At 38.4% G+C, this 25362-nt stretch overlaps 1 protein-coding gene and 1 non-coding gene across 5 annotated transcripts in view; one reads left to right on the top strand and one right to left on the bottom strand.

Annotated features, from left to right (window-relative positions):
* flrt2 (fibronectin leucine rich transmembrane protein 2) overlaps positions 1-25362 on the top strand; it is a 112839-nt gene that overhangs the window by 27395 nt on the left and 60082 nt on the right. Inside the window, exons 2-3 of one of the 4 annotated variants that reach the window (XM_061812717.1) lie at positions 12916-12985; positions 18243-18323. The gene's annotated coding sequence lies outside the window, so the exon portion shown is untranslated. Of the gene's footprint in view, positions 1-12915; positions 12986-18242; positions 18324-25362 lie in introns of those variants that run through there. The other 3 variants (XM_061812724.1, XM_061812720.1, XM_061812725.1) reach the window with 3 other exon arrangements.
* Positions 5707-5779, bottom strand: trnaa-ggc (transfer RNA alanine (anticodon GGC)). The gene has a single exon. It is a non-coding gene; the product is annotated as a tRNA-Ala (tRNA).

Genomic DNA, 25362 nt, shown 5'->3' with positions numbered 1-25362 from the left:
TTGGCATGGTGAGCCTGGCCAGTGTGCCCACAGTGTGTAGGATGCCAAGTATGTGTGATTTGACACTTCTAAGCAAGTATATAATCAGGTGTCTGTGCTGTTTCCTGGTCCATATGCTTCATTCATTTGCCGTCCCCCAGGTTTTAATGCATTACACGCACTCGTCTCCGATGTTCATTTCATGTACTACATACATAAGTACTCCAGGGGCCAATTTACAGGTTGGTTTGAAGAAGTGTCCTGCATTTGTTTATTTAAAAAAAAAAAAAAAAAAAAAAAAAAAACGACAGGACACCACTTACACCCATGGAACCAGCACTGTTTGACAGACACAGGGAGCAACCAGCTGATCACCCACGCTCCTCCCATCTGAATGCGTTTGCAGATCCCCACCAGTCACCCCATGAAATCCAGGAAAGGTGACCCTCATCTGCCAACAGGGCTTGACAAGGGGGCCAGTGACCACCACAGCTTGGATCTGACAATCCAGTGACCCGTGCCAGCTGAAAAAAAAATAAAAAAGATGGGTAGGGGACATGGGAAACAAAGCCATACCCCACTCTACGGCCCGCTAACCAAAGGGGGGCAGGCTCTCAGAGTTCCCACTTCCTAAACTAATACTACGGTTACAAGGTCCCGGATTGGCAACTATTACCAGTGCACTATTTATTTGTGATGTGGTCTAGAACATTAAAATTGGATAGCCCGGTGAGGAAGAGGTGGGATAACTATGGGGTACTGCTTACCCACAGCCTGTCTCCCTACCCCAAACACCCACCTCCCCAAATGATGTACATACAGTACTGTATATGGTACATTAAACTGACTATGGACAGGCCACATGCAGGCAGGGAGGCAGAGATACCTGTCCTAATGTCCTTGCTAGGCCTACACAGCCCTTCACCCACTGATGGGATGATGATGTGAATTGCATTAGAATTGGGGAACTTCCATGGCAGAGGAGTGCAGGGCAACTGTGAGAAGGTCCCACTCAGATGGATGACTGCAGATTAAGGGGACAGCCCCACTCTACCTCTAACAGGTGGACCTGAGGAGTAACAGAAGATACTACCTAGCCCCCAAACTGGAGGGCGTTACCAATTATGAGTAAAGCTTCACCTTTGCCACTCCTAACCGCTGTGTGACGCTGGCACTTATGCTGTGCCACTGTGTCAATTTGATGCCGGTATTTGACCTTGGGTTTAACAGTTTTCTTATTTTAACAGAGATGGTTGACTGAACAAAACTGAGAGTCAAAGACTATTTGTAAAATCTCGTTATAATGTTGCGAGGTCTGACATCATTCATAGCAAACCCATTAGTATGGTAAAAGTAAAAATACATTCCCAAAATGGACTGGTGTGTCAAATTCTCTGATCTTTGCAACTTTTTTATCCTACTCCATTTCCTCCTAAAACGTTCAACCCATCCACTAATGCTTTTATCCTGACCTTATTTCCTATCACCTCCAAGTCACAGCTACCCATATCACGGATAGCAAATAAGTGCTGAGACAGGTCATAGCTGCTAGGGGGGTGTCAGGCTGTGCACAGAGCAATACAGAGGGGAGAATCATTACGGACCATTACGGTCATTCACCCACTGTTTAGCTCAGAGTCTGTCTCCTTCCTGTATGTGCTGTTTAACAAGATGTGCTGTCCACCATTACATACAATATGGTGGACACATGCAGACTGCAGTATCCTACTGGGCCAAGAACAACAACCTACTGGATTGTAAATGCAAATAACTTCTATTTGGGTAATAACTGGGGAGAAAAAACGATGCAAGAGAACCACTACATTTGAATATTTGGACGTACAACAATCTCTCCAAAGGAAAGATGATTACATGTAATTCTTCTGTGAAGTAAGAACATTTCGACAATCATTACAATGAGAATTACAGGAATTGCAAATAAATGTAAATAAATTAGACTTGCAAGCAATTAAAACATGTACAAGTGGGCAGATGTGTCCAGAATTACTTTGTTCCAGAGCAATAGGCACATCATGGTAACCAGAAAGTTTCAATAAACGTGTCGAGGGGATGTAGCTGACCATTAAGACTAATGCCCACAAGCCAAGCTTGTGGGGTTAGTGTTGTTATATGAGCTCTCTTTAATTAGTGGGGGATAAATGAGATCGGCTGGCTTAATAAATACACACAATAAGTACAAACATGAGATACAGTATTTGCTAAAGATGACAATGACTGGTATCACGGGGATCAAGTAGAGAATGTGGTCACCACAGTCCAGACCGAAACCCAATTGACTTTTATTATAATTAGATTTAAGAGAATGCAGAGGTGAATGGAAGTCTTTAATGAAAAATTGCAACAAAGGAGGTTTCTTTTTCCTTGACCAAAGTTAGCAAAACAATGTCCCAGTGAATACCTTCCTGAAATGGATGCATAAAATGGTCAAGTTGACCTTTCCAATTTGTAACTTAATGACTTCTGACCCTGTGTGAACATTTTATGAACAAATGTGAATGTTTAAGAATTGGATGAAAACCTAAATGTATGTTGTGCAGATGATTACAAGAAATGTACAATTTCATAGTTGTGAAGTTCTTTAATTTTTACCTCTGCCCTTTTTTGTTTTTCTTTTTAAGGAAATTGGATATACAACAATAAGTGGTTAAACACTATTCATGTGAAAGCACAATTTTCTTCCAGTTTGGACAACTCAAGGGATCAGAGAATAATTTGCCGCCCACATGTACATAGTTCACCTTTTTTCATATGCCAAACGTGGCATCAGAGCCTACTGATAAAGCTAATATGATCCAATTACACTGTACTTTATTCTTGCAAGGTAAATGGCCCAATTGTTAATGATCACCAGCACCTCAATTCCTGCCTTTGATGCCCGTGGACATCATGTTGATGTACTACTGTAGTTGCTGGTTGTTGGCCCATTCACAATAACACTGCCTTTATTATTCATCTTTTGTACTCAGTAGCCCCTACAGGTGGTTCAGGACTGTATAACTACTCCAAAACCCTGTAGCAGTGCCTAGCTCACTACCCTGATGCTGCCCTGCCTTGTCCTATTGACTGTTTTATTTGTTCTTTTTTACAGGAGGGGTGGGGGGTTACTTTCCTCCGCAGACAAGAGGGTGACTCCTGTAAAATGTTCTTTTTAGTCATATACCATGTTATTGTGCTATTCCTCTGCTATGTCGTTTTTCCATTTCTGTTCTGTTCTCTCTGCTCTTTCTTCTCCTCAAAAAACTTTTTTCTGTCAGGCTGTATTTCCAATAAATTGCATTGTAAAAAGATGTCCTGAGGGAGTATTTAAAACCTCCCTGTTGCACAGAAGTTTTCCAGAACAAAAATGCATACAGATTAGGACAATTAACCCCTTTTTTACATGTTGATATGTGTACTGGTAAAAAATTACTTTACAGATGCAAAAGAAGATTTTGATTCACTCAAGTTATTTGAAGAGCATGTGAGTCTTGTCAGAGGATCTGCCCTAATACTACAATTGCTGATAAATCGCCTGTAGAAACTGGCTAAACCAAGACACTTCTGCAAGTGCTGATACAGGAGTTGGCCGTTTGACCACAACCTGGATTTTGGCTGAATCAGATCGAAGTTGACCTTTCTCCACAAGGAACCCCACTGTACTGACATAGAGTGGAATTCCCGCTTCTCAGCTTTAACTTGTTGGCAGTTTTCTAAAAGAGGTTGTAGAATGGTCAGAACATGCTTGGAGTGTTCTGAGGATTTCTGAAAAGGATCAGAATGTCATTGAGATAAATAAAGCAGAATCTGTTCATGTACAAATTTTTTTTTGAGACATTGAAACATGGCAGGGGCATTTATCACCGTGAAAAGCATAACCACTTAACCCTTAAATTAACCTTAAAAAGTAATAAATGCTGTATTCCACTCATGTACCTTTTCTATTATTTGCAGATGTTACCAGTTACACCGGTCGAATTATTTTAAAAATACTTAGTGTAAGGTAGTTCATATGGAATCCATAAGGAGAAGATTTCCTCTCCTTGTTTTTTTTGTCATTACATTTTTATAACCCACGTAATCTGGAGCATGACAGTATACTATATAGTTTTGAATTAGGTAATGGAGTTCTGCATGATATTGCATCTTATCTTTACAAGACACTAACCACTTCAAATACTCATTTGGCACATTAGCATTTTTGGCACATTATTTGTTATTTTTCACCAAAAATGAAAAGCCCCATGAGGCCAATGTTGAAGGCATAATGGGAACAGAAAACAAAATAACTTGTGAAGATTGGCAGACAATTGTAAAGTAAGAATCTCAGTAGTGTAAGTACGTGATCAAGATAAACCATCATCAGCACTAAAATCACTGGGCCTCATTTCCTAACAGGCCATACACAGATTTATGCTGACATTGTGTATACCCATGTTTGAAGCACAAATGTGTGTACTTGTTTGTACTCTGCAAAAATCCCACACCCACATACAGTATTTATTTTTTTTTGCTTCCTGTGTGAATTTCATAGGTTTGCTGTGCGAAATTTATTCTTCTGTATGTATTTTAACAACACGCAGTGTTCATTCTTGGCTGTTAAAGGTCCATTGTCATGAAATGCATGATTTTTTAGTATGTTATTAATGAAAAAATGGCAGCCAGTATGGATCCATCTGTTTATTTACCACATAACATGATTTTGATGTATATGGCTTTTTGTAACTCCAGGCATGAAAATCCTCTCCAGGGATTTGTTTTCGAGAAGAAGCAGGAAGTGACGTACAGGGCAGTAGTGCACTCAGTTAGGCTAGTGTGTTTCTATTAGTTTTACCTGCAGGAAGGTAGCTCTTTGTTGCTTCGTGTTATGCAGAATGCTGGCTCGTTGTATTGCTGGATATTACTCGAACACTCGGGAGGATGGATTTGCTCTTCATACTTTTCCAAAAGACACGGTTTGTTGTGAAAAATGAATTGTACAGGTGCAAAGGAGAGCTTTGTGGGTTCCAAATGGCAGGTACGTGTGCATACATCTACTAAAAAAACTAATAGTTAAGGGGTGGGGGGAACGTAATCCGTAAATCAGGTGTGCTAAATGTCTCGATGTGCCACACCAGCCGAAGCTGTGATCTGCGGACCCAACCCAGCCGGGGTGGCTCATGGCGTGTCAGAAGGGGCGTCAGAAAAATCCGAATATCTCTGTTTTTCGTCTCCCATAGTAGGGTCCACCGCGTGTTTTCAATGGCGAATGTCCCAGTGTGACATCACAGACAGAAGAGGCAGCCAATATGGGGACCCCTTGATTGTCGAATGAGACTTCCGCAACTTTGCGCATGGATGACGCGTTCTCCGCTCATATTTATTTTTTCATATAGACATTGAAGTGGATAATGTTATATGTATTTTTCATTTCAATATCTATTTTAGAATGTTTATAGGGATGACACGACCTTTAAAATAATTTTTGCATACTTTGTTCTGTGCCACATTCAATTTTGAATTAATTAAAAATGCAAATTATTATTTGGGGTCTATGGCATCAATTTCTGTGATAATCAAGCTGCCTAATGACACCAGCATTTTGGGAATAGAGTAGGATAAAGATAAGTTTCTTTCAGCTTGTCCCTTTCAGGGTCGCCACAGCGTGTCATCTCAGATGAACGCACATATATGTTTGGCACAATTTTTACACCGGATGCCCTTCCTGACACAACCCTTCTCAGGGAGTGGAGGCCCCAGTGGGATATGAACTCACAACCCCTGGTTTGCCAAACCAGTACTCTAACCACTGAGCTACAGGGCCTCACAGTAGGATAAAAATGAAGGTTGTTAAAGTTTTGGCTCAGGCACCACTTGGGGCTCGTATTGCCACGCTTCCATTGTGATGCGTCAGACGTTTAAGCAGATTGCAGGTCGCAGGCATGAACCTGTTGTCTAGAAGTGATTCTTATTCATTAAAATACGCACTTTGGTGTGAAGAAAATTGGCTGGCATCTACGGGTCATAAATCTGATGGAGAATTTGCAACTTATCTTTACAGATACACAACCTTTCTACAATCATTTATTCATAATTGAGGCCCATGGAGTTCCCAAGTTTTATACTACAACCATACCAATCTCATATATGATGTGCACTGGCAACTGCAGACATCTTATATTGAATGTCCGAATAGCCTTTATATTTGTATGTATATCATTGCTTTTGGGATGGTTCTGCACTTCTCTTACAGTGTCTGTTTTGTTGCTGAAGAGTTTGTTTTCAAAATGAGACATATCGTTTTTTTTCATTTTGAGAAAAGAGCTTGGTAGTGAAGTGAAAACAATAAACTCAATTTATGTTTCTAACTATTGGGGGATGGAAAGAGATGCTAAAAAGAAACTAAACACCATACTACAAAAAAATATTGGCTTTAATATTCACCGAGTTTTTTTGATGACAAATTTAATTTTTTCTCCAAAATGAGACGTATCCAAACATTCTATTCTTGGCAAAGTGAGACATATCCAAATTTTGACTAAAACCTTCAGGAGCAGCTATATTTTTTTAAAAAATCAGTTGCTTTTGATAGGCAATCATGAAAACTATTTGCCTTTCAACATTTCAAGCATTTTAAAATAATATTTAAGACCATGACCACCACATTTAGAGAGTTAGGTAACAGAAATAAGGGTCAGTCACCAGTCACAATTTTCACAATTAACTCACTAATGTCAGATGTTGAAAAAGGAGATGAAAAAATTGGAATTTCTTTTAAAAAGGTGTTTTTCAGTTATTTAGGAACTGTTTGTTTGTTCAGTTTGAGGTTTTGGAAAGGCTGAGTTTACATCAATGTAATTTTGTGTATCTGTATGCGATTCTGCAATCCGACATCTGCAGGCATTGTGTCACTCAGTTGATTAATTTTGTTTATAAGTTGATGTGAGATCATTAAGAAAGTAAACAGCTTCAAACCAGTCTACCAAGGTTAATATGGGTTGCGAGGGATACCAGCAGAAAAAAAAAATAGGTAGTCGATCTCATACACACATCTCCAAAATGAAATCTGTTTCAAACTCACAAATTCACTGTTTGAAATCTGACTCATTGAGTCTGCTTTCTTTTGATTTTATTTATAGCTGTTGCTGTCGGGGGAAAGAACACTGCAGAATAGGATATAAGTAAGTAAGTTTCTTTCGGCTTGTCCCTTTTGGGGTCGCCACAGCGTGTCATCTCAGATGAACGCACATATGTATGGCACAATTTTTACGCCGGATGCCCTTCCTGACGCAACCCTTCTCGGGGAGTGGAGGCTCCACTGGGATGGCCTTCCTGACGCAACCCTTCTCGGGGAGTGGAGGCCCCACTGGGATACGAACCCACAACCCCTGGTTTACCAAACCAGTGCTCTAACCACTGAGCTACAGGGCCTCTGCAGAATAGGATATAAGTCTGTAGTAATAATAACAGTATTCATAATGCTCATAGACAGAAATTGAGTCTACTCCAAGGGTGTTGATTTCCTTTTAATGTCAACTTTTCTTAAGTCATAGCCGATAACTTTCCTTATGAAAAATGGCAAAAAAAAAGATTGCATAGAATTATAAAAATTTATACATTCATTAATGATCGTTGGTGAAATATTTTGAACAACAAAATTACTATCCAAGCATTACACAATCATAGACAAAACAGTATGTTTATTACATTCAGATACAATGGTACTTGGATGAGAACTGAAGTATTAAATTGCAATAATTTCATATAGAATTGAAATTAAATAGGAAAAGCACCCTCACAATGGGACAGCCTGCAAGTAAACCAGCACAATCACTGATTCATTTATTCAATATTATTAAACATTGATAAACAAAATACAAGACTTAGTTCAGCTTGAAAGCAAGAAACACTTTAAAGATAAAATCGACAAAAATGCATGCCAAGGATCCAAATAAAAAAACATGGTAAAATGTCTCACATGGCAAAACAATGAAAAGGTTTGCTACTGACTGTACTGGATATTTTTCAGTATAAACAAAAACAATCTACAAAGATCAAAAGTCTTTATTTTCTTTCAATTCATAAGTAGAAAAGAAACATTACTGATTCACACATCAGTAGATTCTATTAAAAATAGAATTCATGTAAAAGAAAATCCAAATGTGATAAAAAAGGAAACAATAGGTCAACTTCACAAAGAGAAAAAATAGCGCAGCCATTTTGGATGATGATGTGGAAGATACCGGAACTTCCCTCGAGACGAATTCTGATTGGATGCTGCTTGCTTTAGCAGCGCACGCTGATTGAACGAAATTATTTCACATTTTGCTCTAAATAAGATCTCAATATGTCGCATTTTGAAATAAAACGCAATCTTCCTTGGCTGATTTAGAACGATATGTCGCACTTTCAACAAAAATCAGAGTATCCCGATAACTACCATTCGGAGCTGGATAATTTTGGCGCGAGTTTTGTAAATCTGAAAAAAATGCCTATGTCGCGTTTTGAAAACAAACTCTTCAACTATTTTTTTGTGTTCAGTTTCGGTAAGACTTTATGAAATAGTCTTCTGAAAAAAATGTTAACAAACGAGCATTTATTATATTCAGGTGATTCAGAAATCCCATCCATCCATTTTCTTAGCCGCTTATCTTCACAAGGGTCGCGCTGAGTGCTGGAGCCTATCCCAGCTGTCAACTGGCAGGAGGCGGGGTACACACTGAACTGGTTGCCAGCCAATCACAGTGCACATATAGACAAACAGCCACACTCACAATCATGCCTAGTTTCATTTTAGAGTGTCCAATTAATGTTGCATGTTTTGGGGATGTGGGAGGAAACCGGAGTGCCTGGAGGAAGCCTCCACAGGCACGGGGAGAACATGCAAACTCCACACAGGCGGGTCTGGTTGAACTTGGGACCTTAAAACTGTGGGGACAACACTTTCCAGCTGCCCCAATGTGCCGCCTTGAAATCCCATATGTACTTAAAATGGATTGAATAGCTACTTTAATGCTTTTACAAACTATCTGAACTTGAACATGATTTATAGTAATCAAAGCTACCTCTTCTGTATTTCCACACACTTTCCAGGTATATTTGTCAATGTGCGGTATGGGCAAGAGAAAGAGCTCCAATATGGAGAAGGCACCATTATTATAGAGTATTTAAGGCCCAACAGGTCTCAAAATCCCTTTTTTCATTTTTTTCCCCCAAAAAGAGTGGTCTTGTATTGGCTTTCCTGATAGGTCTAAGTTTCTAATTAAAAATGTATCATATGTATATGATGCACCATTTACCCAAGCATAGCTCTGCATAAACTATAACGAGTAAAGTACAGACTTATTTTCAATCTGTCAAAATGTTTAAATATGTAATAATGAAGCACGCAACAATTTGCAGTGAACACACAAACAACCTTGAAAATAAATGTAAATTAGCATAACTATTAGTCTGTTTAAAAATATATAATGGTACCCAAACCATGTAATTTGTTTTTTGTAAAACATTTATTCCAATAGAAAAAATGCAAATGCAGAGTTCAAGTAGGGAGGAAAAAAGTAGACACAGAATGAGAAGGACTGGATATTTAAAAAAGTGAAGTTTAAATGTAACTGAATTTTCCATTTTTTTTAAAAAGAGATTTAGCTTTGTAAAACAGATTATCAATTATATTTGGATGGGAGCAGAAATGCTTAGCTGAGATTGAATCAGAAAACATCAATGTAATCAAGTCCACTTGCACCTGGACTGGACTGCATCTGAACACACACATCACCAGTCCTATGACATATGATATACTGTACATCCATGTGTGTTATACTGGGCTGGGGCGTTAGGCCGTGTGCGTGTTGAGCGTGCCAGATGCTGCCCGTCAGTGTGTGAGGTATGAGGGGATGTTTGCCTTTGTCCAAACACTGGCACTCGAAGTTTATTGGGAGGAGAATGTGGAGACAGGAAAAAACCTACAGGGCACTTTCTCATCTTCTCTAATGAGCTTTGCCAGGAGGTAGATGAAGGGAAGTGATGGCAGCAAGGGAGGATGACTTGTCAAGAGTCACACACAAAAGGAGGAAGTGAAAGGACACAGTTAAGATATTGTATTCGAGGGGAAAGCAGACAATTACTATAACTCAAAGTACAGCACTATGAAACACTTAAGAGTGGCATGCCCACTTTGGATAAAGAAGTCTTGCTCAAAAGAGCAGTTCACAAACTTTAACCCATTGGACATGATAGTAATGTCACCATTTATTGTGTTTTTATCCCCAGACGAGCACTATTGGCAGAACAAATACCAATATCAAAGGAATGAAAACAAATACAAATGATTTTCTTTAAGTTCTGCTTTTCAACAAGCATTTCCTTTAACTATGAGAAGTGTCCATCAAAAACGTACTTGTGTTTATTCATTTTAATTATTTTAGATGTAGCTTGTGTAGTATTGTAGTTGTTCTCACCCAATATATGGAATATTATATATCAATACAAACTATTGCAACAACATCATACCACACAATACTTTAGTTTTCCCAGCCCCAAAGCAATATAGTTCAGCTGCCCACTAACCATTTTGAATGAGAACTCTGATTATATACCGTAACCCCGAGTGTTTGTTAATCTTAAAAAACACGAGTATAATTTGTGTAAATCATAAAGATTGTTGTGCTCATTGGGAATGTAAATATACTTAAATGTTGTTCAAAATTGTTCAAACACATTTTACTAGAAAAAAATTTACATGGTAGACATTACAGCCAGATGTCCCAATATTTCAGAGAATTCATTTTGCGTTCTTGTTTGTTGTTCATGACGTTCACGCTAGAAGAAGGAGTGCGTGTGTGTGCTTGTGTGTATTGAGGAAGACAGAAGTGACACTACCCGTGCTGATTGAATGAGGTTCAAACTCCCAACATTAGAGCGAGTCACATACTTTTTAAAAGTCAGTCACCTCATTAATTTGTACTTTGACCCACTGGGAAGGATACTGCACGACAAAGAGCAATATTGGTTTTCATGTAAAGAAAAAAGAAAAACTTATTTTTTTATTTTTCTAAATCTTAATTACAATAATTGCATCAACAGACTTAATGTTCACAGTCCCGCACAGCACCACTTTTATTGTGTGGCAGGAGTTTACGCAATGAGTCAGCAATGCAAAAGGTGAGCTTCCCTCAGGCAGATACTTTGACAGCCTCAACTCTCACTGCTATCAAAATACATTGGCTTTTCCTGAATGTGGCCCGACGGCAAAACACGAGGCCGGAGCCTCTTCGGCTTCGGAATGAAACATTATACAATTGCCAATAAAATTTCAGCCTAAGCCATAGCCTTGCCAAAAAAAAATAAATAAATAAAATGACCTCACTTGTCAGGAAACACCCTTTTAGCACCAGTGGGATGAAGTGAGTGGGTGGGAATGGGTTGTTGAAGTCGGTTAAATGGTTTGCCAGGGATTAGTCCTGCTCAAGTAAGAAAATAGTCTGTCTGCTTAGAGTTCAGTAATAGGGGTCCTTTCCAAAGCTGTCTGTGCTAGATATTGATTGGTCCCACACTTAGAGTATAACACAAATATATGTAAAAGAGAAAAAAAGAATAGATCACATGTTAACATGTACAGGTATAACCCTGCCTGGTATTAATTATTTAATTTAATTATATATATATATATATATATATATATATATATATATATATATAGGGTTTCAACACATGAATTCTTGATCAAATACATAGTACATTACAAATACATTACAGAATTCTATCATTTTTTCTTTGAGTTATTCAAGCCTGAATTTTTATTTGTTACTACTTAATTAAAAACATAATCTTTAACCAATCTGTCACACTTTTTGCATGAATGAAATTCCATTTGTAATTATTGTACATGTGTAATAGGAATATTGTCATTGTCACTGACATACTGTACTGTATGGAATGCTGACACTAGTGAAAGGCTTTTGCGCTCTTTTGTACGTTTGTTTTAACCCAAAGTTAACACTGAATAATAATACTTTAATGAATCATAATGGCAATGTATTTGTCTTCTATATAACCTAAGAAGTGTGAGGTTAACCTGCCTGCTGAATTAACCCCTCAGAAAAACAGCAAGTGACATCCACCGACTTGCTGCCATACGCTCGATGAAAGTGACACTCGTGATTGACTTATGAGCCACGGCGATCTTTCATGACTAACGTGAGTGTTGTGACGGTGCCACGGGCAGCGTTCAGTGTGTCAGAGCAGCAACAGTAAATCAGCTGGACGCTCTTCATCTTTGCACTTAACAGGATTGTTAAGTCACAAATTCAGCACTGATCTCATTAGAAGTTATGCTAATCCTTTTATAAAGCGTGGCAATTACATCAGTTAGAGAGGGAGCAACATTTTTCATGAGACATCTGACGACCCGATGGCTGATTGCATTAATTGGAAAGATAATGCAAGTTGTTTTCCCTTTAAATACAATTTTCCTTTTGAAATATCTGCCATAAAACCCTGAAATATAGCGCTGGTTCGATGAAGAGATTCCGTCTGGAGCCAAGTAACGCTTTCGTCTGTCTGACCTTGCACGGTTTCACGCCAGCAGCTGCTCGACTTGTCAGGCTTTTCTGTTAGTGCCACGGCGGCAGCTGAGGTACCATTTTGGCGCCTGATGTATTCAACAGCTGGTGGTGCCAGGTCCAGGATGAGCGTAGGAGAAGACGGGGGGGAGCATGAGGTCGCGTGTCGATTGAGCCGTGAAAACACAGGACATGGAGTGTTATGGACATCAGGCTGTCTGCCAAATGGCAAAATAATGTTTGCAAAAAAAAAAAAAAAAACAGGCACTTTACAGGCATTGCTCTTCAGAAGTCTGGGTCTGACCTAAAATCACATTTTAACTACAGCTTAAAGAGCCCCATCTGCATTCAAGCCACTGTGTAACACAACCTCTTTTTTTTCTTTTTTTTTTTCCAGCCAAAACAGGAAAAAGTTGGCTTGAGTTTAAAGAGCAGTTTCCCCTCTGGGCCAGGTATGCATGGGTGAGGTAAGGCAATAGACTACTTTTTTTTTAGACACGATTTTCAGTTAACTTCAGTATGGGTGGGGAGATTGGGGATGACTGTTCCTGATGATTCATGCATTGTCTGTACAATACAAGTTGAAGTCTGGAGTCGAATCATTCAGGGACGCTTGTTAATTTTGTGGCTTTCAAAACACGTTTTCCAAGAATAATGTAAACTGTTGTATGTTCAAGGGTCAAACTATTGCAAGCACTAACGCTTCATGTCAATGTTTAGTTTTTAATTGTTTTACAAATGTAGAAAGTTAACCACACACACCAATAATAAAAAAAAAAAAAAAAAAAAAAAAAAACAGCCTAAAGTTTTCCTGCCGAGAGAACTGAGGTGAGGTCATTTGAATTTCTTGAGCTTATCTACTTCACTAGCGAGATCTCCACCTTCACTTTACATTTCCGAGCCAGCACTGTAAACAGAGGACAGGGGGCGATCTTATCCAAATATGGACAAAGTAGATATAAAACTGTGTCAAATAGATGTAGCTGTCTGAGAGGCCTTTTTGACCCTTCTATGACAAAACCAATGTGATTTTGTTTGTTTGTTTTTTTTTTTTATTAAATTGACACTTTTACACTAAATCCATGTTAGTCAATCTATGGAGGTCTAAATAGCCACAATATGAACCCTCTAAGGTGCAACACACATGAAGTTATTGGAGTCTTAATGCTTTGACTTTCTTCTAACTTCAAGTTTACATTGTAATTAAAAACTTTTCTTAAACCATCATAAAAATTGTACTTGAACTATATGCAAGGTTTTATGTATCTACTCAAACAGGACATACGGTGAAAAATGTACCATTAAACAAATAGTTGGATGTGTGGAGCCTGACTAAATGAAGTTCCAGCAAAGTTCCCGAAGCACCATAATGACACAAGATTTTGCCAAAACACTACTTTTATATCAGACTGCTTTAGCATGAGCACAAAAAAAACAACAGTGAAAAAAGAAAGTTTTCAGCAAATAGATGCCAGCTTCCAAAGAAGAATTTGTGAATCGAAAATTGTGAATTGTTCAATTTCAGGGACACTTTCAGGAGGATTTGAAAGATATACAAGATGATCAGTGGGTACCATTTTAAAAGTTGTGCTGACTTGTGCACATTCAGATGCTTCATGTGTACATCTGATGAAGGGAGATTTTTTTTTCAGTTAAGTTGCTCTTCCCAGTGTCATTCATCCACCCTCTCGAGAAAGAATGCATCCCCCACTCCCTTTGTTTTGCTCAATCTCACAACCTGCTGCGTGCGCTATCTGGGGTTACTTTCCGTTCTGACAAATTATGTGCACTCCACAACTGTGTGCTGCCTATCGTGTGTGTTTTAAGGAGAGTCTGTTGAGATGACAAGACAGCTGAATAAATGAAGAAAGAAATAAACATTTGAACAGGACGCACCAGGTGGATGGAAAGCATCCAAATCACACTGTGATGAAGCAGGCTGTCAGCTTTTCATCTTTCCCCCCCCTTGCATCTCTGTTTAGTTTCTTCTCTAACCTCTTAGTAAACTCTAATAATTAAGTGATGTCATTGCATTTCCATGAATTAAAATAAATCATATAAAACCTGTAAGCATCTCAGTAAAGGGATACTGATGATCCTTTGAGCCGACATCTCTTTTTGAAAACTGTGTTTGGACACCTGATTAAAGCAAGTCCAATATTTCCTCTCCCTACTGTCTCCCCGGGGAAATAAGAGGCTATTTTGAAACTAAATGGTCCACATGTCAAATGTGTGATAGATGGAATGAGATTTAAACCAATAAGGCAATGGAGCTGTGGGTGGCAGAACCAAAACTATGACATGGAACTCATAAAATCATCAAAACTATAGTGCCATAAGGCATTCATTTTTGTCTTAGACATAAAATGCTCACTTTTTGTCTCCATATTCTATTTTGTGTTCTCGAAGTAATTGGTTATTGCAAGTAACGAGGACAACAAGCAGCCAAGAGACAACAATCAGACAATGAAGCGACTTGAGTCAAGAAAACGTTAATTTGAGCAAAACATTTCTGAGACATGAAAAATGATATATAATGGAGGATATTGAAAACAACATACACTGCATGTGTTGTATGTTGTTTCCAGCACCTACCGAGATATGTAAACTGTATCAGATGAATTTCGTGTGTCATAAACGAGGTCTCGGTGTACTATTATTTTTACTATTGTATTTTTTTTAACATAGCTTCAATTTTCGTATTGTAATCAAGCATAATTTATTGATGGAAAAATACAAACAGACTCTAAAGTACAGTTTTCCCTCACTTAATCATGTTTCACTCACTCAGATTTTTTTTCCCTCACATTTGTAGTCGTGTTCATCTTATCTCACTTAATACAAAACCAAAACAGCTCTGACACACATTTTTTCGAATGGCAATATTTGAACCTCAGGAAAAAGACCATTTTTTTACCACGTCCTGGGTATCCAATAGACACCCTTTGGCTCACTCCAGGTGTCCCAATGAATATTTCAACAGGTCAAAATGGATATTATTCCCGATTCATACATCCTGACATAAGCTCCAGGTCTCATGTCGAGCACAGAGCCCAAGTTGGTGTGTTGGTGCACTCTGTTTCACACAAGTCGTGGGCCAACAGAACCCTCCGCAGCCATTTGACAATGCAACACAATAAACATAAGGACACTAACTAGTTTTAACAATGACATTGTTAGGTTTCATTTAGGTTTTCCATTTAGGTTAGCTTCTTATTTGCCACTGTGAACCGGATGACAGCAGATGATCAATCATAAACAGAAAAATCATACATTTCCTTGCTGTTCATTGTTCATACTTCAAATGTTCCTCCTAAAATCCATATTCATAAAGTCACAATGTAATTGCACAGCATTTGTCATCTTGTCACTCAGACTTACCAAACTAAGGCTTTTTTGTGGATTACGTTTGCTCTATTATTCATATGGTGGTATTTTTTTTAAACCATTTGAGATCTATTAAAAAAAAAAAAAAAACTCTGGGATGCCCCTCACTAACAGTTACAGTTTATGCCACTTTGAGGCAGTAGTTGAGATGGGTAAGATTTTCTGTTAAATATTTGTGGATGTGAATGATGGGTGTTTTTTAACGCAAGAGCGTGTCTTTGGGCGCACAGCGTTCACACTTTAATTAAGGGCCCCCAACCCTTAAACTTAGCATTTCCATGACAAATTTAAGACATTTTTATTGGATCTTTGCTGTACAATGCACAGTTCAAGGTTTTTGTTAGAAATTTGAGCTTCTCTGTACATACAATGGATCTTCTTCTTCTTCTTCTTTTCCTTTCGGCTTGTCCCGTTAGGGGTCGCCACAGCGTGTCATCTTTTGCCATCTTAGCCTATCTCCTGCATCTTCCTCTCTAACCCCAACTGCCCTCATGTCTTCCCTCACCACATCCATAAACCTTCTCTTTGGTCTTCCTCTCGCTCTTTTGCCTGGGAGCTCCACCTCAGCATCCTTCTACCAATATACTCACTCTCTCGCCTCTGAACATGTCCAAACCATCGAAGTCTGCTCTCTCGAATCTTGTCTCCAAAACATCCAACTTTGGCTGTCCCTCTAATGAGCTCATTTCTAATCCTATCCAACCTGGTCACTCCGAGCGAGAACCTCAACATCTTCATTTCTGCCACCTCCAGTTCAGCTTCCTGTTGTTTCTTCAGTGCCACCGTCTCTAATCCGTACATCATGGCCGGCCTCACCACTGATATCTCTGTTTAATTATAACTCTCTTTTCTTGCTCAACTACAAGACGTTTGATTTGTGGCATCACAAATACACAATATTGTAAGATAGAATTGCATCTGTAACAGTTTACACTGCTGTCTGGGGTGGGGTGTTCACGTCTTAAAACACTTGGTCACTTTTGACCAATTTATTGGGCTTGACTAGATTAAAAATCTGTGAAGTGAGGCTGAATGAGTGTACTGTAATGCCTTATTGTGGTTCTAGCTTAGTAAGAATTACAATGTTAGCAGCTGACATGCTAGCAAAAGCCCATGGTCAATAGAGACATCACATTGCATGTCAGAAGGTAATCTCTTCATACAATAATGGCATTTCTTTTGAGCCCTCGCTTCCCGCAATTACAAAACTGAGTTCAAGAGTTTCCTCTAACTAGTCATCATGCTTATGTTTTGACATAAATCACACATGAAGCAGCTTTATCCCCTAGAGTCTTTATGAAAGACAATGTTTTATGGCAAAATATACAGCAGTATGTGTTTTAACAGGAGCTGTTGTATATTGAATTGGAAAACAATGTCAAGTGATAGTACAAAACCCGTTTAATAATATCGCTAATTTTAAAGGATGTGCAATCCCCACAACCCTAATTTATATTTGAGAGGCACCATAAACCTCGGTTGCGTCGAATTTCCAGGCTCCACTTAGACTGCGACAACAAAAGGGAGCACAGCACGTTTTACTCATTTCTTTCACTCCTATTCATAACAAACCCTGTTATCAAGGAGTATCCACCTCCTTTCATCTCCATCCACTTTCCAATGCTACTTTGAAGGAGTAGCATAAAGGATATGCCATGCATCCTCAAAAGTGTGACAGTCAGGCTCCAGTGTAATAGGTTGGCACTTCCTGGTAAAGACATTTGGAAAGTAAATCAGGGCCTCATTTCAAACACCACAAATGTGTGCTACTGATGCTGCGGTCCTCCTTGTAGAATAGTCACTGACTTTGTCATGATTGTGAAGGGCATTGGCTTTATGACTTTAGTCGCAATGAGAAGGGATAGAAAAACCGGCCATGGTTTAGGTAACCCTAAACCACCAGCAGTACAGATAATTTGAGGTGGTCTGGCCAAGCAACACATTTGAATACATTTTACATTAGGAGTTGCTATCATTTGAAAGTAATTACAGTACATGTAATAGAGATAGTACATTTTATATGTTATTACTCAGGAGAAATAATAGCAGACCCACATATTACAAATGACAGTACTCTTAGTTGGCTAACTTTCTATTGAACCTCTGTACTATATGTAGTGCATGTAATTTTAACCAAATCATGCAATCGCTTTTTTGTAATAGTTCCTGAATTAAATAATGTACAATTTAAGTCTAACTGGCTACAGTTAAGAGACTAGTAATCAACTCAAAATGCTTTACATGGTTACCCTCTCCCAGAGCACACACACGTACACATGCGCACATTAAAAATTATTAGCTAACATATAATGACAGATGCCGTATTCTCTCGTACAGTGAATACAAGAGAGTAAACATCTCAATGAGCCATCAGCACCAGGAGCGGACAACAGATCGTGGCCACTGAATACCGCCATGGTGAGATTGCTCCGCCGAGGAAATCGTGACAGAAAGGGGGGGCGAGATCACACACAAAAATAACTCATAAATAAATATCACCCACAAAATGTTTTGAAAAAATTACAGTTCTAAAATACATGGTGGGAAGAGAATTTTTGCTTGAATTTTTATCTCAGCATTAGTGGAACAAAACTCTAGTTCCCTCAGATAAAGTCTGACACTCAAATGTGTTTAAAAGCTTGATGCGACAAGATCCATCCATGTTCTTTGCCACTTATCCTCACAAGGGTCGCGGGGAGTGCTGGAGCCTATTCCAGCTGTCAACGGGCAGGAGGCGGGGTACACCCTGAACTGGTTGCCATCCAATCGCAGGGCACATGGAGACACACAAAGGTTTCACTCACAATCAGACGCCAATTAATCTTGTTTTTGTGATTTGGGAAGTAACTGGAGTCCCGGGAGAAAAACCAGGCAGACATGGGGGAGAACATTCAAACTCCACACAGCCCGGGCCGACTAGATAATATATCAAATTTGATTTTCAGTCATTTAAGGTTAAATGGATACTGTTAAAACAGGGGTGATGTATATGGTCTGTAGAGGAAAATAAAACTTATTTTTATGGCAATTGATTATTTGGGAAAGATTCATTTTTTTTATTTTTTTAACTTATGTCGCTATTAGAATAGCTACAGCTTCGTTTTAATGCCGTGTACACCCACTGGGCGACATTACAACCAATCAATGATCCTGTGTATAGTAATTTGCAGTAGGACCATGATGAAAGGTAACACTTATACAGCAGAAATGTGAGCCATAATGTGAGCATGAGAATTTTAAAGCTGGACTGAACATAACCATGAATAAGAGAATAGCTGATCACCTCAGATTGTTGATCAAGGTATAGTATAATTTATTTGCAGTACCCTAAATTAATGAAATTCTGTTTTGTAATGCCTAGGTAAACTGTGTTACTGTTGGATCACATTGGCTAACATAGTAGTATTTTTGTAATGATCTATGAGCTTCAGAGAGTGATGATTGGTAAATCTCCAAACTTTACTTGACATTATATTGCTGTTTAGAGTGAACTCACTCAACAGGCACTAAAAGCGTGCCGCAAATGTGACACCTATTCATCCCCTCATGCCATGAATGCTACGTTTAGTGTGCTATTATGTTCATCACCATGGTTTTGCAAAAGAACAACCTTTCTTTCACATGTGTCTTATTTAGTTTGTTTGGGCAGGTGTGAACACTGTGATCATGGCCGGCTGCCTACCAAATGAATGGAGTGAGACCTTGAGAGGTGGTCTCTGTCTGACGGCATAAAAATGTTCTTTTGGTCTCATTTATCCACAATAACTAGTTGTAATAGAAATGAATGAATAAAAGTGTAGGTTTTATTCAAGAACATTCTGTCTGGATAATATTTTTGTGCATCAAAGCTCGCTTCGGTTTTACAGAAACCAACAAAGGCCAAAGCATAATACATGTTGCTATCGTATACTGTTGGGATTTGGCCACGGTGATGTCTCATTTAATTACTTATTCATCCAATAATATTTTAGATGCAGTATTTGGAAAGTTGAAAGATGCTTTGTTTTCACATAAAGCCGACACAAACAAGGAACATATGTGAGGCAGAGCAGAAATGGATTGGGCTAGGTGTGTGTTGATTTGGGGGTGGGGTGACCATCTCTCCAGTACCAGGTTGTTGTAGCCTGGTGCTGGAGAGCATCAAAACTGTTTTTACTTGCAATCAGGTTTATGTTGTAGCTGTGCCATACGTGCTACCCAGGAAATGGGCTTTATTAATAGCATTAAGAGCAAGCCATGCCTTAGTGATGTTTGGTCTATGTGACCCAAAGTGAAGTTGGATTGTCGACAGGCTTTTTGCATATAAAGTCAGGGTAAAAGTGAAGGGAAGATGGAAAGAAAAACATTCTCCTGGGGCCTCTCAGGAGAGAGGGACCAACTGGTTTTCTGGCCGGGCCGTAGGGGAGGGCTGTATTAAGCAAGCCCCTACATTCCAGGTGTTGTCTTTAATTGGCAGTTCCGCATGCAATAAAGCATTTCACGTCCTTTCCCTAGTGAAGTGCTTTCATTCCAGCTCCAAATGCTGCAATTACCATGCTTGTCCCTGGCGAGAGGGCAGCAAGAGAGGGGAGATGTTTGCTCTCAGCAAGAAATCGGGTGAAGGGTTGCCGGAAATGTGTTTTCACTTAAGAATGAAAACACGGTAAAAATGGCACGTTCACTCATCCAAAAAGGTGGACTTTAATGTTATTTCTTGCCTCCCCTGCTTTCGCACTGAAAACAAAAACATACAAATTTGATACACATTATGAACGCTCGTGCTGGCTGTATACGTTTCACAGACCTTCCTTTTTGGTTTTATATTAGACTTCTAAATGCATTGCAAGAGCAGTGCTTAAATGTTTCTGCTCTCTTTTGGCAATGTTTCATTCAGCGGTAATACCTTCAAAATGGCACCTTCACAAGTGATTTACTGAGTGATTTACTGTAATTTTCAAACTGGATAATCGAACAAATATGGTAATGATGTCAACTACCCTGCAAAAAGATCTTATCATTTGAGGAAAATTCCTTGCTTTAGGTGGCGTTAACTTCCCCATGAGAGCCCAAAGGTCAAAACCAATGCCAAGTGTTGGTCGGCCAAGCGTGTGGAGACATGTAACAGTAACCTGCGGTCGCTCAACCAAAGCGGATATCGTGATCCACCTGAGAGTTACTGAAACCTCAAGAATAAGTTCAGCCTGTCAGTTCATGGTATGGAACAAGGACTCTATCTCAACAGGAGAAATTCCACAGAAGTTGTATGAACAAATAACTAGAGGAAGAAATTTAAAATATGACTTCTTCCTGAGGCATACCTGGCTTGGATTTTGCATATCAGACCAGCCCCGGTGTCTGTCATGGTTCCAGCAGCAGTAACATTGCCAAAAAAACAACAACACAAAAACAAGCTGTTCACTATTGCCGCTGTTCCCATGGGAACGGGCCTCCGGAGGGTTTGTTAACATACTCTCCTGTACTCATCGTGCAAAACACTACACATCCTGCTTTTTTTGTTTTTCTTTGAGAACCAAGGCCTTGTACAGAACCCTGTTATCAGTATAAACGATGAGTTGGCACCGTTTGTGAAGAATGCCACAAGGGGGTAAGGGATCGGGATTCCTGAGATCTGGCTTGCAAGGCTCATTCACATGCTTCCTGTCCTAATAAAGACCACACATGCCTGGCGGCATAAGCGTCGCTGGGCTCCACCAGACGAAATTTAAAAGAAGGGTGGTTGGCTGGAGAGAGGAAAATAAACTAGCATAAAAGCAAACAATTACATTTGAACTGTATTTAATAAGCCCTGCTTTTTTTAATTGCCGTGTCCAGGAGGGTTGAACAATTCCAATGACACTTGACTTTTCCCTGCCACATTTTTATCCTCTGACTCATTGAACATGAGCGTAAGGATATGGCACCTTCCCAAAAACAAATCAATTAAAAGTATCTCGCAACACCAAAGATGGTGGGGATCTAGGGTGAGAAATGTAATTTCCACCTTCATTTGTCAATGAATAATTCATGAATCCTACTAAGAGAATAAGAGAGTACGAAAGTTTACAGTTTGATTCCGATCCGAGTTACAGAATGTGTCCAACTCATTTGTCAGAATGACTCAATACCCTTCACATTCTGTCCTCTGTGTTGCCACACGTTGCCACAATTTCTATATGTGTTCAGAATTTTAATGGGAGTCAATGCAGATAAACCAGTAAAATGAAGGTACGCAACATTCAAATGTTTTGCATTTTAGTGTTTAAATAAAAAACCTGGTACTCCCAATGGAACAATGTGACAAAAAAAATCACTAAAATAAGTAAAGGAAACGACTAATTGTTGTGCATCAATGTTCTGAATTTCAATTACACATTGATTTTTTTGGTTTCCAGACAAATTTAATGTTATGCAAAAGACATTTGTCAGTTTCATTGGCCTTCATGTTGTGGAAGCCAGTGTGATACAAATCCAAAAAAAACATTTTGCACTTATTTTAACTGGTGCCATCTTTGTCTTTTTTTCCACATTGTGAGTTTACAGTTATTTCAGTTTCACCAAATGGCTACTGCAGTCTGTCCATGTTTTCAAAACCATTTAATTTTTTGTGCTGGATTCAAACCACTAGTGAACAGAGGGAGTGTGCAGTGATAATATTGCTTTCCCTGATTTCATAATACAACCCTACAAAAACAGACAAATTAAGAAGACGGTTTAAAGTGCATTGGTATTTTTTTTTTTTTTTTTTTTTTGCTGTGTGTCAAAATATTACCCTTTCCAGTCACCACAGATGCTGGTAATCGTGACCAGATGCAATTTTTTGTTTTGCGTCATAACACTCAGTAGAAATATACTGTATGATATTGACATTTAATGTGAGGTTAAGGTTTGTGGAGTGAGCTTTTGAACACAGACTGTGCCAGGGATTTGGGGCTGGATGAAGAAAAGAAAAAAATACTTTGGACCCCACCACTAAACACAATTTTTTTTAGGGCCCATATCAATTGACCACAGGCCCTTCAAATGATCATCAGGTTTCTCCCATCTTGCAGCCCATTTGCCGGAGCTCAACCTAATAAAAACAGCATTATATTTACTCTTCTTTAAATTGTATCCTATTATTCTATGTTTGTTTCGGTTGGTGAAAGTACAAAATTGTTGCAAAGGACTTGGTTAATGAAAAATGACAATGTAAAACTGTTGCCGTAAAAGAGGAGAAATTAGTTTTGTTACAAATGTGGAAGAAAGAACGTACTTTTTTTAAGGAGGCGGGGGTAACTATGCTATTTTATACTTCACCCCAAGTACAGTGTAGTTCCTTTTCATTTACTTCACCATTTCTCATTGAATGGATTACATTTTTTTTTAAAGAGCCCTGGTTGTAGGTTTCATTGTAAATTCAAACCTGGTTTCTAAAACAAAACAAAAAAAGGTATTTTCAAATAGTTTGTTGTTGCCATGCTTTATCTATTATTCCTTAACATTAAAAGAATACATCTGAGAAAAATGTTTACCTCTTCACTTGTCACACAAGTGTAAAAATAAGTTATCCACGCTAAACTGTAATAAAACTATACATATACATTTATATCTATATATCTTTGTAAAATTTATCAGGCACATGCTCAAAAGTGTCATCCATCCTATTTGTGTGTTCTTCTGCAGTTTTTGTAACTCCCTCAGATGACACAAGATAGCGCCGAATTCTCTGGCTGGTAAAAACTGACTTCAGGAAAAACTATTGTTAAAATAATAGGCTTCAACAATGAACAATGACTAAGATCTTTGTGTGTTGAGCAGAAGTTAGTCTTTACCCTATGAGTGTGTTTTTGCTCAGTTGAGTTGCTATCAAAAATTTTAAGCTAAGAAACAAAGAAGCTCTCGCTACTGTTTGACAAATAGTAATTTGTCATTTGCGAATACTTTCCCAAATGAAATAATTTGTAAGATATTCATTAAGTGTATAGCTGTAAAATGAGTTGAATGTAAAATTGGTCTTTTGGGATTATAGTTTATGGTATAATTAGGGTTTAAACTATCGATAAAGGCAACTCTAAACATTTAGAGGGTGGGTGTCGATTACTTGAAGCTTATTCACGCTATTTGTAGCAAGGCCGCCATGACTAGCAGGGGGTTTTATTCAGTCCTTCTCATATTCTTCTCATAACACCTCTTGTTGAGACTGGACCTTCTTCTGGAATAGCTGTCCCGAAAAAAAGAAAGAAAAAAAGTCAAAGAAAAGGAAAAACAGAAAAAGAAAGAAAAAAGTCAAAGAAAATGAAAAACAGACGTGCAGAGTTAATCCTTAAATGCTCACTGAACTGATATACACATTATATAATAAAACAGCGGCTCCCATAGATGACACCGTTTCAATTATTTGTTTTTTCAATTATTATTTTATTACACAAGTAACTCTCAACTTTTTGCCCTCGAGTCCTGAATGAAGTCCTGAGTCCAACACTATGATTTTCAAGTCATTTCAAGTCTTCTTACAACAAAGTAATATTTTTATATAGTTTTTTTTACTTAAGAAATACATTATATATGTATGTATTTAGCATAGAATGTTTATCTATTAAATATATTTTAAAATACATACTGATTAAACCAAAAATAATTTGTGAATTAAGTACGTTGAATTAAACTCAGACAATGATCACATTTTTTTTTGCACCTTCAACAGCGATCATCGATGTTGAGTTTGGATTTTGGCCCTTCAAAACCCATCGATACTTCGTTTTCAGTTATTCTATGAAAATGTAACTAGAAACTTACTTTTTCTCACTTTATTTCTGAAGGTGCATTAAACAGACTTTACAAATGACAATTTGCATCCAATAGTGCTGCGATTAGTAATCAAAAATCCGACTGACTATTGAATATTCAAGTAAAAAGTAAGTTTCTTTTGGCTTGTCCCCTTAGGGGTTGCCACAGCGTGACATCTCAGATGAACATAATCCGATAAAATATACCTGTTTGGTGAAAGAGCGATTAGGAATGCACGGGAGAATTAGATATTCCATGTAATGAATGAGCAATTAGATCCCTCTTTTTGTTTTTTTCTTAAATTTACATGACATTTACTTTTTGTGTGTTGATTGATGAAGTGAAAACTGCATAAAAAAATCCACTTGATAACACTAAACTGACTACATCACAAGGCAGGCCCTCTGTGGAACTGTGGAAAGCTAGCTACTAATGCAAATTTGACATCAAGCTACGCGCAATTGTGGATTTTGTGTAATATCCCCATCGTTGCGATAATTGTCATTTCAGTATTGATTACAGGCAGCGATGTTCAATTTATAATAGGCATATTTTTTTCCGAAAGATTTGGAATCCTATACAATCTCAGTGGCATCAACTTAAAAGGTTTCACAGCACGCATTTCTTCGTGTACACAAAATAAACTCCACAAAATGACTCATGCGCATCGGACAAAGACCTCTTCCTTCAGGCAAAGACCCAAAACACTGAG

This window comes from Syngnathoides biaculeatus, chromosome 23 (genome assembly GCF_019802595.1).
Source record: "Syngnathoides biaculeatus isolate LvHL_M chromosome 23, ASM1980259v1, whole genome shotgun sequence".
Lineage (NCBI taxonomy): Eukaryota > Metazoa > Chordata > Actinopteri > Syngnathiformes > Syngnathidae > Syngnathoides > Syngnathoides biaculeatus.
Note: the sequence above shows the minus strand (reverse complement) of the source record. Positions and strands in the feature narration are given on the sequence as shown.